The sequence below is a fragment of the Urocitellus parryii genome, chromosome 7 (genome assembly GCF_045843805.1).
Source record: "Urocitellus parryii isolate mUroPar1 chromosome 7, mUroPar1.hap1, whole genome shotgun sequence".
NCBI lineage: Eukaryota > Metazoa > Chordata > Mammalia > Rodentia > Sciuridae > Urocitellus > Urocitellus parryii.
Genome location: NC_135537.1, coordinates 153,970,006 through 153,987,826, shown reverse-complemented (window position 1 = coordinate 153,987,826; position 17,821 = coordinate 153,970,006). Strand labels below are relative to the sequence as shown.

At 41.8% G+C, this 17,821-nt stretch overlaps 1 long non-coding RNA gene across 1 annotated transcript; it reads left to right on the top strand.

Annotated features, from left to right (window-relative positions):
• The first annotated feature begins 1,552 nt into the window (after positions 1-1,552).
• Positions 1,553-7,317, top strand: LOC113196096 (uncharacterized). The gene is made up of 3 exons (XR_003302504.2): positions 1,553-1,688; positions 5,938-5,979; positions 6,487-7,317. It is a non-coding gene; the product is annotated as an uncharacterized LOC113196096 (long non-coding RNA).
• The last annotated feature ends 10,504 nt before the right edge of the window (positions 7,318-17,821 follow it).

Below are 17,821 nucleotides of genomic sequence, written 5' to 3'. Positions count from 1 at the left end.
TTTGATCCCCACCTTGACTATGATACTGAGGTAGGGAAGAGAAGGCAACTAGAGCACAAAGAGGAAAAGAAATTTTCCTAGGGCTACAGGAAATATTCCCATACTTTCAGCCCAGGGTATTTTCACTACCTGAGAGCATTCCCCACGATGAGGTTTAGCATGGGAAATATGCGTCCAGCAGAGTTTTGTTGAATAAAAAGGGCTATGAGGGTTCTGATGACCCCAAGCCAACGGTGGAGTCAATGTCCCACCATGTCCCATGTTTTTCCAGAGCTTTGAGTAGTTCGATGCTTGTTTTTTTTTCCTGCTCCATTCCTGAAGGACAAGATAACCAAGGAAAATGTTCCTTTTCTTTATGATAATTTTAAAAATGACAAACACGTGGCCTTCAGGGATTATTGCAAAGACAGCCCATTATATGACTGTCTCAGCAGCTCAACTATACTTGGACCTTGTAAGAAAAATTAGGGGTTTTGATTTAACAGATATTTGAGTGTCCAAAATGTGGGGGGCACTGAACTTGCACCAGAAATACAGTGGTATTTCTGTAATAGACCTAGTGTTGGTTCTAAGTGAGCCAATCATGTTCTTAAAGGCTTTTGTTTTTTTATTATAAGGGAGAACTTAAAAACTTCTCCTCTATGCTCTATCTGTTTAACATAAGACAGAGCCATCCTAATCATCACTTCCTTGTATAATGGTATGTTGCCTCTTGGCTTGTCAATCCATCCTATTAGCTTCTGTAGGGCCAAGAAAATGTTCTTGCTTCATTGTTCATACCCTCTTCCTTCACTGTTCTTCCTCCCTAGGATTATTGTGCCCACATGAAGGATATGCCCCTCATATCGCTAATTAAATCACTCAAAGTGTTTAAGAAGAACTGGATTGCGTTGCAGACCTTATTTGGGGATGATTACCTTTGTAAACTCTATCAGCATGGGATTTTTAGTAAGCTCTCTTCACAGATTGGACTACAGTAGGCATTCAAGGCATATTTGTTGAGTATATATGTATTCTTCACAATCAAGGGACATGTCATTTGTCCCCACTGTGATGGAAGGTCTGAGCCTATTCCTCATGGGATCTTATTCCCAAGGGAGAAAATTTAAACTATCAAAATCTCAAACGGCCTCTTTGCAGATTCCCTAAGTCACCCTTTTTTTTTTGCCTCTTTTCTGTTGATGTAGTAACAGCTGTTAATAATTGCAGCCCAAATCCCAAATTAGCCAGGCTAAGTGGAGGAATCAGCTAGCCATTACTCCTGGCCCCTTAAAGTATCTTTTAAAAAAAACATGCCAAAGCGACATTGACACTACTGTGGGAGTCTTTAAATAACCACCAGCTCCTACCGCCAGCTCCTAAGCCCAGCAGCCCCTACGCACACTGTGTCCCTGGCTCCCTGGGTAGCAGATAACTACTCAGCACGCCCTCGAAACCCCTTTTAGACCTCCAGCTCCGTTAGCAACAACACAACAAACAATTGAAAGGGCTTCTGGGTATAAGCTTCTGGCTGCCTCCAGAATTGTTGCTAAAATAAGGGGGCAAACGCAGGTGTTCTCAGCCTTCAGAAGAACGAGCCACCAGCACAGGGTCAAGGCCAGGCATGTTTGGCCAGGCCTGAGAGGAAGTCCTCAGGATAGAAGTCATGGACTATCTGCAGACCCAGGTGACGAGCAAGAAGAATAGAGGTATTCTTTCTCTTACAGGACATATCACTGTCTCGTTGGATTCTCTGACCCCAGGTTCTGCATCTCCATTATCCATCACTTCTGGTTATCATTTTTTTAAACTTGGATTGGTTGGTGCTATTTCTCTTTAAAATTCCCTTCTGAATAGCCAGGTCAGGGAGAACAAGGTCAATACCGTGGAAACGGCTTAACCACCTTCTATCTCACCTGGCCACGACTTTGTTGCCAAACTTATCTTTGACCACCCATATCCATGACATGTAGCTGCAGCTTCCTGGAACATCATTGCTCACTCTTGCCATTCACCTTGTCTCTCAGGGGACATTTAGCCATGTCTGGAGACACATTTTTTGTCACATTTGGAGTGGAAGGCTGCTGCTGGTCTTTAGTGGATAGAGGCCAGGGAGGTTACTAAAAATTGTACAATCACAGGACAATTCCTTACAGGAATGAGTTATTTATTTGGTTCAAGATGTCAATGGTGTGGAAGTAGAGAAACCCTGGAAAGGCTATTGACTCTCCGTAGTGCCTGCCTCCTTCTTCCCTTCTCCTTTCCTCCCTTCCCAATTCATTCATTTCCCAAGACCCTGCTTACATGTGCCCTTCTCTGTGAAGCCACTTTCAACCCCACTCTCCTCCTCTTGTTGCTTCAGCTTTTTTGTTGAGTCTGACCTGTTGTTTCCTAGCCTCTAGCAAAATACCGCAAAAAGTGCAAATGACAAGGTCACTCTTTCCTTAAGAACCAGAAAAACTTTCTTGAAACTCTAATTCTGTCCCCAGGTTTTCTGTGGTTTGAAGTCACACAGGACCTGTGGCTTGTCCCCATCTTGTCCTGTGTGCACCAGCGTTAGTTCTGCACCACCTCAGCCCAGACAGGAAAGGCAGGCCTTTCCTTTGTACTTACAAAGCCCTCATTCACAAAAGGCAAATTCTGCAGAGTACATTTTACTGGAAAGAAGTGTGAAAGGGGTTTGTAAATAATTTCTTTTCCTTCTTTCCTTCCTTTTTTTTTTTTTTTTTTTTTTTAAATCTACTGATTGAACCCAGGGCACTTAACCATCCCTTTTTATCTATCTATGTATCTATCTATCTATCTACTCATGTATTTAGAGACGGGGTCTTGCTAAGTTGCTTAGGGCCTTACTAAGTTGCTGAGGCTGGTCTTAAACTTGTGATCCTCCTGTGTCAACCTCCTGAGTTGTTGGGATTACAGGTGTGTACCATCGCTTTTGGCTCAAATAATTTCAAAGTGAACATAATCTATCTCAGTCCTACAAGCCTCAGCCTCTTCCCACTCGAGACATTGCAATGGCTGCCTTTTCTAGCATGTTCCAGCTCCAAAAGAGTTTCACCAGCTTTTCTCACTGCCTCTGACTCTCTTGAGTCCTCCTCACCTCTTCCCTTTGGGATTATTCCCAAGAAATTGAATTGACTTGCACTTTTATGTGTCTGGTCCTGCCTGCCTCCTTTCTACCACTTGGATCTGTCCACCTTTGGTCAAGCAAATTCCACTGAGGCTCTCAGAGGGAAGATGAGCAAAACAACAGTAACAATAACAGACCAGGGGTCTCCTGGTAATAACCTCTGAAGACAGGTTTGATGAAAAGACAGCAATTCTGCTGGGCACGGTGGAAAATGCCTGTAATGCCAGAGGCTTGGGAGTCGGAGGCAGGAGGATGGCAGGTTCAAAGCTAGCCTCAGCAATTTGGTGAGGCCCCAAGCAACTCAGCAAGACCCTGTCTCTAAATAAATTATAAAAAGGACTAGGGCTGTGGCTCAGGGGCCATGTGTCCCTGAGTTCAAACCTTGGCACCAAAAAAAAACAAAAAACAAAAAACATTTTTTTTTGTCTTAATCCTTTTTACCTACATGTCCTATTTCAATCTCATGAGTACATTCTTCAAGGACAGAAGCTGAACCTTATTTATCTGTATTCAGGGCTTAGGATGATGCTGGGTATACTATTGATTAAGGACTTCAAAGAGCTCTTCTCCCATTTTGGTGCTGAAGTGGGAAGAGGATAGTCAGGAATCTTCTCAACTCTTGGACTTTGAGGAGTGTGTGGAATTTATTCTTGAACATCCCCAAAGTGAAAAGTAGATACATACATAGGGGGAGTTAAGTGGGGGAACTTTTTTTCTCCCTCCCATAGCTCATCCGTAGATCTATCACACCCAGTGATCCTTTTTAGAGGAGGTACCAATTGTCTCCACACTCAATCCCCCTTTGTCCCACCTCTGGAGAGGAATACAATCAGTAGCAACAAGGCTTCTTCATTCTTTGGTCTTTGAAAACCAGGATACATGATATGCATAGCTTTGTGAGTAAAACGGTTCAAAAAAGAGGAGCTTGGATCCGGGAAGCTAGTTATCCACCTATTGTACTGTACATAGTGGAAACCATGAAGGCTGCTGTTGGGCCCCTCTCCTGGGTAGTGGCATGGAGGTACCTACTCCTCAATGAACTCACAGCCCCTCTGAGAAGCTCCAAGCTCAGAGGACTCCAAGCTCTGTAGACTTTCAGATCCTCATTCTCCAGGCTGGGGAGGAAAATCATAAAATTTCAGGTTTAGTGCTACTGCTGGTACTACTCTCTATATGATGTTCATGTTTTGTGGGCCACTTTGGAACTTTAACCTTTTAAATGGTGTCCTTCACTGTGAATAAATTTTTAACATAATGAATATAAACTTTTTGAATATGTAGTTGATTTGAATTGCCCATAATAGTAACAAGAATAAGAACAGCATTAAAATCAATGTACTTTTGATATGAAAATTGATAAAGGGTGCATGCATCTGAGATGAACGTTGATAAAGTGAGAATGAAGGGGCAGGAAGGCAGGGAACACAGGAATACCAAATTTCTAATCCCGGTCCTGCCAACAGCTAGCTCAGAAAACTTAAGTCATGATCTCAGTTTCCTTGTCTCCCTGTGAAAACAGGATAACAGTGGTTGTCCTGCCAACAGTATAGATTTGCAAGGTGGATCTAAGGAAATAGAGGATTTGGAAAAGTTTTGGGAAGTTAAAATAGTTTTGTAGAGAATAACAATAACATTGGAGTTATCTGGGCCAGAATGACTAAACCAGGTGATTGTCTTGTAACAGAGTATTTGTCAGAGTGGCTCATAGATATGGCAAACTGATGCTGTCCAGGCCTGATGGACCCTGTGTTGCTTGGAGATGCATTCACTGGCAGTTTCCATGTGGTTTAGACACATGTGGAGAGGAGAACGATGTGGCCCTGGATGGGGGTCATGTGAAAATGCAGAAAGCACTATGCTTAGGAGCCTCCCATAGACCCCCAGAGACCATATGGTCACTGGGAACATTCCTTTAGGGCTGTTCAGGGGTATTCGCTGTGGTCATGGGAGGGTCCTGGGGACTGCATATCAAAGATACCTCCCCGAAAAAGACCCTGTAGGTCCACACACTCACGTTGGTCCCAGGGGTACTTTCTATTACCAATACCACAACAAAGAGTTCACACATTAAAATAAAAAGACTCGTGTGCAATTTTAGGTATAGGACCAACATTAGCCTTCCCAGAGACAGGTCCTGGAGAGTCTTCCTTCATTTTTCCACCATATTCTGTTACTCTGAAGTCAGGATCCTGTCCATGAATGCCCATCCTGTACCTTGGAAGTGTGTAGGGGGTATTTCTTCCTTGCAGTTGGTGGGAATCTCTCAGGAGGCTCAATGGAGCATCTTCGTGGAGATTTGAGGAGATGGGGTTCTAGGGGTGCCTCTCTCAGAAGCTCAACCGCACAGCAAGAAGACTTGGTGAGATATGAAATATGCCCATGAGCAAACTTGAATGGAAGTCAAGAGTGTGTGGGAAAGGTGTCTTGCAACTGAGAGGGATAAACTTCAGAAGGATCCTTCACAAGCCTCTGTATCAACCCTGTTCCTGGCAGGAATCCTGGCAGGAAAGAGAGGGGACCTCCTATTGGGACACCTAAAGAAAATTCAATAGAATGACTACAAAGGGCTGGGACAGTTAAAAGATCAGCAAGGGATAGGAAAGTACTCATGCGCTACCAATAGCTGGGAGCCATCATCCCTGGGTCTACCAGGGTCATGGGAACCACTGGTTGTTGGAGCTCAAGAGAACTAAAGGGAGACACTGAACAGGAAGGGAAGTTTTGGGTGGAGGAACACAATGAGTGAACCCCCTGGCCCAGCAATGACGGAGCTGGGAAACGGCCACTCTCATCTCTTTATCTTCTTATCCCTCCCCTCCTCCCAGGGCTTCCCATTGGATGAACCTACAGAGAAGCCAAAGACAAGGGTGAGTGTCAAGACTGCCCAGGGTCTCTCAGAGGGTGGGAATCTTCTCAAGCAGGAAAATGGAAGTTGCCACCTTTTTGGGGCTTAAATACCCACTGTTAAAACATTACACAAAAACAATATGACTTAGTGAAAACAGCATAGAACCCACTAGGGAGGAGACCCGTGTTCTAACCTCATGACAGCTCTGTTCCTCACTTGCTGAAAAGTCTTGAGTGGGCTCTGCCTCCTCTCTGTGTGAGAACCTCCCTTTCCCCCTTCTCCAGGGTAGTGTGTGGATGAAGGGAGTTTATCAGCACTGGAGAGTGAGAGCGTGAGAAGATGGCTGGAGGTCTGGTATTAAGATGGGTCGGGGGAGCATCTGCAGATATTGTAACCTGGAAGGAGAAGGAGAGTGATGGGGGGTGCTTACACCCCTGGGAACCTGGTGAGATAGGACTAAGGGCAGAAGGAGCAAGATCCTGAGAATCATCAAAACCCAGAGATGCTTCCCTCCTCCCATGTTCAGCAGGGCGCTGGGGATGTTCACTGACAGCTGCAGATGTGAGCACTGAGGAGAGAGGACAAGAAGGCTCTGTGGATTCCCGAGTGAGAGAACACTAACTATTCTCATGTAGCGGTTGCTGGCTGTTCTTGCCTCGTTGCCAGAGAGCACATCAGAAGTCACGCAACTCAATGGCCATGTGTTTCAAATAGACTGTCTCTGTTTGCCGCTCTCTCTTCAGAATGCACAGTCCCAAGAGTGGAGGCTCTGCTCACAACTGATGAGAAGGTTAGCCGAGATAATACCGAAGGGATATTCGTGAAGGGAAGAACTTCACTCCAAGTGGGAATACAGGAGAGGAGCGTGAAATAATGGAAGAGATACAAAAGAGGGGTCAAATGTGAAATGCGATCAGTGCCTCCCAGGCAAGGGTTAAGTCAGGAATGGAGAATATCTGCTCGGACAAGTCACTGCTGGGTTGGTATCTAGAGACATAAAGCTGGATTCCTTGTCTTGGTTCCTTTGCCGGTGTCCTCTTACAGCCACCAAAATTTGGAAGGACCACAGTCATGATAAGTCCTGACCTACTATGCCAGGAAAATAGAAGCAGTCCAGGAGGAGATTGGGAGACAAACCCAAGAGAGCTGAAGATATGGAGCATCTCGGGGCTCTAGACACTCCAATCACACCTACAGCCAGGTTTTCTACCAGGCCCTTATTCTAGTACCTGATGCTTAGGAAGGTACTCCCGGTGCTGCTGTCTAGCATGCCCTCTATTTCAACTATAAGAAATGATCATCCTTTGGATCCCAGTTCATTTGTCCCTTCCTCTGGGAAATCTTTTGTGATTTTCCTGACTCGATCAATTTCTCCCTGTATACCTGGGGTAGGGGGGCACCCCTTCTATAGAACTTACCCTAGATGTGATTTTACAGTCGTTTGACTGGTGCATGCCTTCCCCATAGCATGAAAAGCTGCATGAAGCTATGCCCGTTTGCAAATCATTGTCCTCTTCGGATCCTACTTCGTTTTATGGAATGGTTTGTAAATTCACATCAGTTCAATGGGTAATGGAGCAAGGAATAAATGTTCTGATTTGTCAGATTTTTGCCTTGTTTCTTTATAGCTGGAGTATCTTGCACAGCTTGGCTTTCTGACATCAGTGATTTAGTTATATCTTTTGCGTGACTTCAGGTTTCAGTTTCTACCTGGAAATTATCTTGGCTCTAAAATCTGTGTCTAGCAGTTCGATAACAGGGGACACAGGAACCATGCAGGTAACAGGAGAGCAAAGTCCTTGAAGGGACAAATAAGAAGGACCAGGACAATTGATTAAAAGAAAGACTGGCCAAGAATCACTTTTACTGACTGGGCGTGGTGGTGCATGCCTGTAATCCCAGTGGCTCAGGAGGCTGAGGCAGGAGGACCAAGAGTTCAAAGCCACCTTTAGTGAGGCACTTAGCAACTCAGGGGGACACTGTCTCTAAATAAAATACAAAGAAAGGACTAGGGATGTGGCTCAATGATTACTTGCTCCTGGGTTCAATCCCTGAGAAGGAGGAGGAGGAGGAGGAGGAGGAGGAGGAGGAGGAGGAGGAGGAGGAGGAGGAGGAGGAGGAGGAGAAGAAATAATAATCACTTTTACTAAGCTTTGCTTGACTGTGTGGATAAGATATGGAATCCAGAAACTGCAAGAGAATAAACTCAAGAAAGAAACTCAAAGAATATCCTGAAATAGTAAACATAATCAAGCAAATTTGAACGAAAGTGGTATTGATCTCATTGATCCAGACTCTTGTGACTTTAGATGTCCATGATGTCAATGACTTTCTCATTATTTTCTTACATCTTACACTCCCTATTTTTTTTGAACATAAATTAATTCATCCCAAATACTTATTGGCTGTAAAATTGCTTTCAAGTCACACTCCCAAAGAACTAAGAAACAAATATAAGCATTCACCTCTTAAATGGCTCTTTGTACCAACATGTCCCAACCTGGGGGCTCCACGCTCCTGACAGACTAGAATTATAAGAATGTAGAACTACAAGATAATAATGTTATTTATGGCTAACACTTGCATAAATGTTGTGCTATATGCATTATAATTTTTTAAGTATTTCATTTTCACAAACCCCCATGAAATGGAAATTTATATACACATTATATAGATGAGGAAAATAAGGATTAAAAACAAGTAATTTGCTTAACATTATTTAAACTTTGTTTAAAATTATACTGATGGATCCAAGATTTGAATCCATATTCATCTGATTCTGAGATTTAAGCTCTCCTGGAATCAGGAGCACAAATGTGGAAGCCCTTTTCACTAATCCAAAAGCATCATGGTGCTGGTAATCTGAATACCATGAGGCTACTGCAATATTCTAAGAGGAAAGAGACCAATCCTTTTCTTCAGCCTCATGGTTATAATTATTATCATCATTGTCATTATGGTAGCATTAATTGAGCACGTAATTTATGCCAAGTATTATATGCTAACCATTTTATTTCCATTTTCCTCAATGCCTGCATATACATGAGAAAACAGGCCGAAAGAAGTGGATCTGAGTTTTGCATCATTGGATTAAAAGTTTCAGGAGGACAAGGAGTCTTTCTTTTGCTTACTGTTTCATTCCTGAACACCCAGCACTATGCCTGGCCCAGAGAAAGTGGCCAATATAATATTGAGGAATGCAGTTTATTTGATTACACAGTATCTATAGACCATTTATTTCTTCAGGAGTTTCAAATGATAGCCATGAAGGAAACAAGAACTTAGTAAAAGCTGGACATTTTTGCTTATGAATGGATGGGAATCAGCACTGGTCAACAGGAGGAGAGAAGCCCTGGCCCTCAGCAGGGAACTGTGGTATGGACCATGTTCAGGTTACAATATAAACAATTTAGAGGTTCTGTTAAATGAAGATATGTGGAAAGGAAAACCTATAGGTTAAATGTGTCTAAAACTGAAATGCATAAAGCTTATATAAATAGCATAAATAGGAAAAATTTGTTTGAGTACTTCAGTACTGTGTGGGCTTTTTCTCATCCAGCGAGGGCGTCCATGGAACAAGGTAGAGAGAGTGTGGCTGCCGAGTTGCTATTCAAGACCTCCAGAGACCAAGCAGGAAGCAGGTCTGATTTTATTGTGCAGTTATCATGTATATATATTCAGGCAGTAACCATGCAGACTATAGGCAGCCACAATGCAATTTCTGCTAACTGTCCTTGCAGTGACCAATCGAGGAGCAGGCCGTGAAGCCAAGCACAGGGACTGCAACACACGGCCTCATGCCCAGGTGGTAAGTGGTTTGCTGCTCACATGCCTAGCACGAGGGGAGTGTTCACCACTCAGACACCCTTAACATATGCCATGTACGCAGTACTCCATGAACTTGGCCCCACACAGTACAAGCAAAAAAAAAAAAAGATTGGCGATTAGAATAAATTTAAATGCATAACAAAATAGGAAATGAAGGTTGGATATAAAACATTTTAAAAGACTCACGCTTTGAAATCTTTTTAGAAAATGTTCATAATGATGAAGGATCAAGTAGTGCTAATTTGTACAAGAGGGTCCTTGATTTATAATGGGGTTACATCCTGATGAACCCATTGTAAGTAGCAAATAGCATAAATTGAAGATGCATTTAATGTGCCTGACCTACTCAACATCATAACTTAGAGTACATTGCAGAAGTCATTTATCCTCATGTTCAGGTGACTTATCAAAACCAGCCAGGAAAGAGATCAAAATTCAAAATTCAAAGTAGGTTTCTATTGGCTATGTATCGCTTTCACATGGTCCCAGAGGTGACCTACCAGTCAGGGACCATCTGCATTTGCTTATTGACAAGGCAGCCAGTGGAATGTTGATTGATTATGGCCAATTAAGGGGTGACATATAAATGAAATGCCACTATAATCTCTGATCACACCATGATTCATTTTAATTTCTCAAAAACGGAGAAATTTTGCCAGTGGAATCTCCCCAGAGTCTTTTGAGGGTAAGAGGACAGAAAGGTAAATTTATAAAAAGGGAATCTCAAAAGCATAAAATCTGTAGTTCCTTTTCTTAATATCACAAGTGAGGAATTCTGGGGTGGTAAAAAAAACGTATGCATGGTAATGGAGGAGAAGAGAGGGAGGTAAGATGAAGAGCTAGGAGGCTCAATACTGGAAATCAGAAATTCAATGAAAGAAATAATGCTGACAAGTTCAAAATGTCAGCAGAAAAAAAGACAGAAAAATACAAAAGACAATGTCCCCCAAATGCAATCCAGAGTGGGGGAGCGGAGAAAGGGCATCATTCTTTCAAAGACAGTGCATTGAAATCCTGCCAAGAGATAATCTTCTGATCACTAAGGGTCTTTCCTCTTTGTAGAACTTCTCTGAGGCAAAAAGGGAACAAGAGAAGGATAAGCATGAATAAGGACAGAACCCCTGGGCTCAAATGTGAAAGCCACCACCCAGTTGTCAGGGAGGACACACCCCTGGCTCTGCTGGCCTCCCTTGGAGAGGCACACTCCTGAGGATTGTCAGCTCAAGAGTTTTGACTGCAGAATTCATTGCCCTAGGGAGAAGAGATTGACAGGCTTGATGTCACAGGGGGTGAAGGATGACAATGAAATAGGAAAGGGAATATATGCATTGTATTTGTTTCTTACTGCGGCAGACACCAGTGACCACAAATGATCCCAAGTTTAAAAACTCAGGAACTTAAAACCACACAAATTCATTATCTTGTTGTTTGGAGGTCAGAAAGCCAAGATGTGCTACACTGGACTAAAATCGGGATGTCATCAGGGATGCGTTGCCTCTGGAGGCTCTGGGGGAGAATCCCTTTGTTTTTTCCAGCTTTGAGTGGGTACCTGCCTTTTTTTTTTTTTTTAAATTACCTTTAGCCCCTTTCATATTCAAAGCCAGTAAAGGTCAGCCTAGACTTTTGCACATTGCATAATTCTGACACTAATTCTTCTGTACCTATCTTCCATTTATAAGGACCCTTGTCATTCCATTGGCCCTGCCCAGATAATCCAGGAAAATCTCCCCTCTCAAGGTCAGCAACTTAGCAACCTTAATTCCATCTGCAGTCTTCATTCTTCTTTGCCAAGGAACCTGATATAGCCACAGGTTCCCAAGGTTAAGACATGGATATCTTTAGGCCGAGGTCTTTATCCTTTCTGTTATCTTATTTGAACATCAAATTCATTTCCAAACCTTGGGTATTCTTACCTGGGTAGCAGATGAGTGCTGCATTTTACAGTGTTAATGCCTTTAGGTTTCTGTAGTGCAGTCATTATTATGTCCCTCTCACAAGAAGTTAATGATTTTAACACACTTAATTGTGCATTAAGAAGTACCAATCCCAATAACTCAGGAGGTTAAGGCAAGAATGAGTTCAAAAGCAGCCTCATCAAATTAATGAGGCCCTAAGCAACTTAGTGAGACCCTGTCTCTAAATAAAATGTAAAAAGGACTGGGGATGTGACTCAGTATTTAAGTGTCCCTGGGTTCAATCCTTGGTACCAAAAAATTAAAAAAAAAAATAAGTACCAAATTCCTTTTGAAACATAAAGGGTATTAATCTAAGAAATAAATATCATGGAGAGAAAAAGAATAATATAAATTTATATCACATTATCAGCACTTCAGTGTCCAATGAGCAGGAAAAAATAAAAAGCATACAGTAGAATATTATCCAGCCATGAAATGGAATATAATACTAATACACGTTACAACTTGGATGAACCTCACAACCATTATGCAAAGTGAAAGAAGCCAGTTGAAAAAATACATATATTACATAATTCCTATCACATAGAAGTCCAGATCAGGAAAATCTATGCAGACAGAAAGATTTGCATAGTACTGGGAACATGGGGATGACGGTTTTGTTTTTAAGGTGTTGAAAATGTTCTAAAACTGACTGTGGTGATGGTTGATCATATCTGTGAATATATTAAACACCACTGACCTATATACTTCAAGTGGATGATGTATATGTATGTGAATTAACATCTCCACCAATCTGTTAAAAAGTTGCAAAAAAAAAAAAATAGAAAGCTCAAGCCACCATTGGCAAAGGTGCTTTCAGCTCGTCTGAAATCTCCACAGTGGCACTGCCATCCCCATCCCTCCATACTCTGGGTTGCCAGCAGTGTCAGATTACCTGGATCTGCTGTGTCCAGGTTGTGGGACCTTAGGAAGTCATTTGACATTTCAAACTTTAGTTTCATCCTCTATAAAATAATGCAAATAGAACCTCCCAACTGGGGTAAGTTCTTTAGCAAACGGAGGCAGGTTATGCGAGCCCAGCTAACCAGAGCAGGCATTACTGTTCACCCATGCACACTCGGGCTCTCTGAGGCCACCTGGCCATATGGGGCAGAGTTTTGGGGACACTTCCTACAACGGTATTTTATAGAAACCCATCAGAAGTAATTTGTTAAAGCCTTTCTGTTGGAAACTGCATATATTTAAAGTCATGTTTGATAGTATCAGTTAGTGGGAACATGAAACTGGGAATGAGTGGGTCCTCACAGGAGTTCCCAGGGTCAACTCTTTCCTGTTGGCTTTATGGTCTCTGGTCTACACCGAGCAAAGCTTGGACCTGGATATCTAAGATCTTCATGCGATTTAGACCTGTGAGCCTGAAGGCAACTTTCTGTCCGGTCCAGATGGACCTTCTCCTGAGGAGAGGGTTTCTAATTCTCAAAGGAGTCTCTGATTTTCTGAGTATTTAAGAAACTGATTTGGAGAATGAGACAGAAAATTCTAGTACTCAGTTTTTTTAAAAAAAAATATAAGTTTTTAGTGTGTTTCCATGGATTTATTTTTCCATATATGTTTTCCATGGACCTTTATTTTATTTATTTATATGTGACGCAGAGAATTGAACCCAGTGCCTCACAAGTGCTAGGTAAGTGCTCTACCATTGAGCTACAGCCCTACCCACCCCCCACTGATCGTCATGCTTTTCACAAACATGGGTAAGGGAAAAAAATTAACTGTAGCCCATAAGTCTTCTAATTTTGGTTGGTCATTTATGTTCTTTATCCATCAAAATAAGGATTTGGGGGCTGGGGCTGGGGCTCAGTGGTAGCGCACTTGCCTGGCATAGGTGAGGCACTGGGTTCAATTCTCAGCACCACATATAAATAAATAAAGGTCTATCAACAGCTAAAAAATATTTTTAAAAATAAGGGTTTGGTGAAGTAATTTACATGAACAAGAATAACTAATTTCCAGTAAGGATGAATATGATTTTTTTTTCCCAAGAGAATGCAGGAGATAATAGAAATGTGTCATTACAAAGGCTACAAGACTGACTGGTAACATTTTATGCTTATTGTCACTGCTATAGGTATACATACCATTGGTGGATAAGTTTTTAAGTGCTTGAGTAATTTATTGATAACATGTGTTAATAAATTATACATGTTACTCAGACACTGAATTCATAGAAGATATCTATTTTGCTGCTTTTTCATCTATAGGTTATGCATATAATATTTACAAATATGCCATCATAGCTCTTCCTGGGAAGAAACAAAGTCGTGTCAGTGTCTATTATCTGGAAAGCAGAACATTTTTTTTTTTTAAACGCAGTAATTTTTAAAACCTGTTCTGCAAAAGGAAAGCTTGATTTTGTTCTTTGATAAATCATGAACTGTAGGTAATGAATTTTCTCATTGATACTCTGGGTGATTTATGTAAAATAAGTGGAGTGACACTATGGCCCTGAGATCATTTATTCACACATTCACTGGGTGTTTATTTTCTGAGGACTGCTGTGTCCTGGAAGGAGGATGGAACAGTGAACAACACAGAAGAGGATAGAAGATCTGCTATAAGGTAGAAGTTAAAAAACATAATTTCCCTTGTTTTGCTATTGGATGAAATTACCACACCCAGAAAAAAGTAAATACATTGTTCAGAGTTGCTAGACTTTATGTCACTGGGATGCATTGGAAACACTGGTGCATGATTCAAGATTGATTTTTCAGAGAAAGTGTCCATGAGTTTGTACCAAAGAGAAAGGACACAAAAAAACTGAAGTCTTCCATGGGAATTAGAAAATGTGTGGCTTGTTTCTAAGCCAGAAGCAGGGAGAACATCTCTAAATAAATACCTCTATCATCTAACTAAAGAGAAGTAACAGAGAGGCAGCTAGCAAGCTCTCTGGGACTTCACTGCTTCCAACCCGTGACCTTCTACAGCAGAGCTGGACACACCTCTCATGTGTTCCCCAGGGACCCAGGAGCCCCACAACAAGCCATCTGCAGGAAATCTTTGCAGTACTCATAAAAATATCACTCTAAGGCTTGGGCCAAGAACTTTCTGGGCATCATTATGGAGAACAAGCCAGGCTGAACCTCACTCGATGTTTTATCCAGATTAAAAAAAAATTTTTAAAAATCATCCACAATCAGTTCCTATCTTCCTTCCCTTCCTTCCTCCCTGTTTCTCCCCCTCCTTCCCTTCCTCCCTCCATCCCTCCCTCCTTCCTTCCCTTCCTTCCTTTCCTCACTACATATAAGCTCCTTGGAGACCCAATGAGGCTGTGGTTTTTTTTATCATAATACCTAGCAGAATGCCTGGTATATTGATACTTAATAAATACTGACTGAATGAACGAATGAAGTAAATATCTATGAAGAGGCCCTGGGAATAGAGTGGGAAAGAGGTGATGAAGTGACAGTCTGTATTAGTGAAAACCAATGCCCTCTTGTTCATCCAGGATTTGATCTGAAAACATGGCCACTTTAAAATTAGAAATGCAAGGTTTGTGGGGTTTTTTTCCTTTTAACTGTGAGTTTGTGTAGATGACCGAAACCTTCCAGAGCTTTGCTTCCTTGTTTTTGAAATGGATTAATACTTACCTGTCCTATCCACCAGGGTTGTCATAAGAATCAATTGATTTAATGTGCCGGAACACCTCTGTCAACTAATAAGCTACTAAGCTATTTTGGCCTAAAGAGGAGATGATCAAATGTAGTAGTTATAAGAATAAAGTGATTATGCCAGGAAAGAAGTTCAAACAATATGCCATGCATGTGAACACATACTGCAAATTCAGTATTACCAGCTTAAAATTTATAGATGAAGTTCGGATAGGATGTGCACTTCTCCTCTTTCATTGAATTTTGTATCTACTCCAAAGTCTGTTTATAAGTGAACATGGAAATAAATTAGCCAAATGTTATCATTGCCATTTTTCTACCATTGCTTGATATCTTTCTAGGTTTAAAATCAGATTCAAAGAAAAAAAATATTCTCAAAGGGCTTCAAGTGGGTGTTTGGCCATGAATCAGGAGAGAAGCTTTTGTGTCTATTAAATAGTAAAATGTTCAAATTCTGGAAAACCCTTGCATCTTTGGATCAAAGGGAAATTTAACTGGACTTCTCATTCCAATAAATAGGCAGTTAGCTTCAATTAAATGACAGCTAGAGAGTTGTATTCTGTCTCTCTCTCCACTTAGGACACTGGGTCACAATAAAGATGTCATGTTTCCCCAGGAGAAACATGGCCTGGGAGGAGGACAGGGGAGATTAAGCGTGTCCATCAGTGTGAGCTTAGCACATTGCCAACAAGTAATATGTTTTTATTCTCTGATGGGTTGTCGTTGTGACCTGGACTGGGGGGTCCTCCACATGGAGTTCCAGATCTCAGCCCCTGTGGATGGGGAGGCTGAGAGGCATAAGACACTCAAGTTTAAAAGACAGTATTCCAAGTTGCCTTTAGGGGCTGGGTTCCTGGGAATGACAGCACTAAACCAGCCAAGTCAGCACTTGGTTGGATGGTTCTAGCATGGTGCCTTGGGGTCCCTGACCCGGGAGTGCTCCCTCTGCACACTCTCCTCTTCTTTCTTCAGACTCTCTGAAGTCATAGCATGCTCCTGACCACCGTTCCTTTCTGCCACTGTACATTGGATTGTTGGTATTGACCAATTTAATATTTAATGTTTAATAAATATGTGTGTATACATTACAGCATATTTATATGTAATACATGTATATAACAGCACTGAACAGTGACATATTGTTGGTACAATCCAATTCTCAGGCCCTGAATGGTTTTGATGGCCTTTAGAAAGGGATTCTCTACTCATCACCAATTGCCTGCCTATCTTTGTCCTCTCTGCCTGACCATTTCCTAGCAGGTGCCTCCAACTTGAGTAAAATGAGGGCATTTTATCATTCTGCTTCACATACCTTCTTGGCATGTTAGCAGCACTTCCAGAAGATTCCTAGAGACCAGAGAAAGCCTATCCAAGGACTCTGTCATTCATTCATTGCAACCTTTGGCCAATTGTTAATCTTTTTGAGCTTCAGTCTTCTAGAGAGTATAAAAGGCAGGATAATAACACTTACCTCACAGAGCTGTCTTGAGGACTAACTGGTTAATATATCTAAAGCATTCCTGGCGCATAGGAGGTGCTATGTGAGGGTTAGATTAAGAAGAAGGAAACAACAGTGAAAGTTCTCAGCAGGCTGAGGATATAGCTCACTGATAGAGCACATTCTACATCCTTAGCACATGCAAAGCCTTGCACAAAACAAAAACAAAAAAATCTTTCATAGGCTGATGATGATTTTCATGCCTCTGTGCTATTTAACCAGCCACGGAATTACACCTACACATCTGTATGTATATGTGTGTACATACATATGCATATATGTCACTGTTCGGTGTTGTTCTATACATATAACATAGATGCTGTAATGTGTACACACATATTTATTAAACATTAAATTGTAATCCAAGAGAAACTCGGCTGTAAGTTATTAAAACTTTAACCAGGCAAGCAACAAATGTTGAGATGTGATCGTATTTGTTCTCCAGGTTTTATCATGAATTATAAGCTGTTTCTGACACCAAGTCAGGACCAATTTCCCCTTCTAGGTCTTTTTCATCCTTAGACACCTTTGCCATGTGGTTGACTCCTCTGATTAAAGATCAGCAGGTCTAGTGCTCCTGCTCTGAATGGTGCTTCTCAGCATTTTGTCAGAGGGAGCAAGATGACATGGGAGATAATGATAATAGAAATAGTCATTTCAAATTTTTCAGTGCTTTCTATGACAGATCCTGCTTTATTCATGCATTATGTCACTTGATTCTAGCAGCCTGATGAGCTAGGGGCTACTATCTCCTATATGACCTGAGAAAGCTCCACAGTGAGATAGCAAATATGGCAAGCCGGCTCGGTTCCAGCACAACTCTCCTGCTCTCCCAAATCTAGGCTTTCTACACGGCAACATTGTCCCCTGCCGCACCCGCCACCTCTTGCCCATCTGACCCTCCTTAGACAGGACTTCATCTGGCTTTTCCCTTCTCTGGAAAGAGTGCAC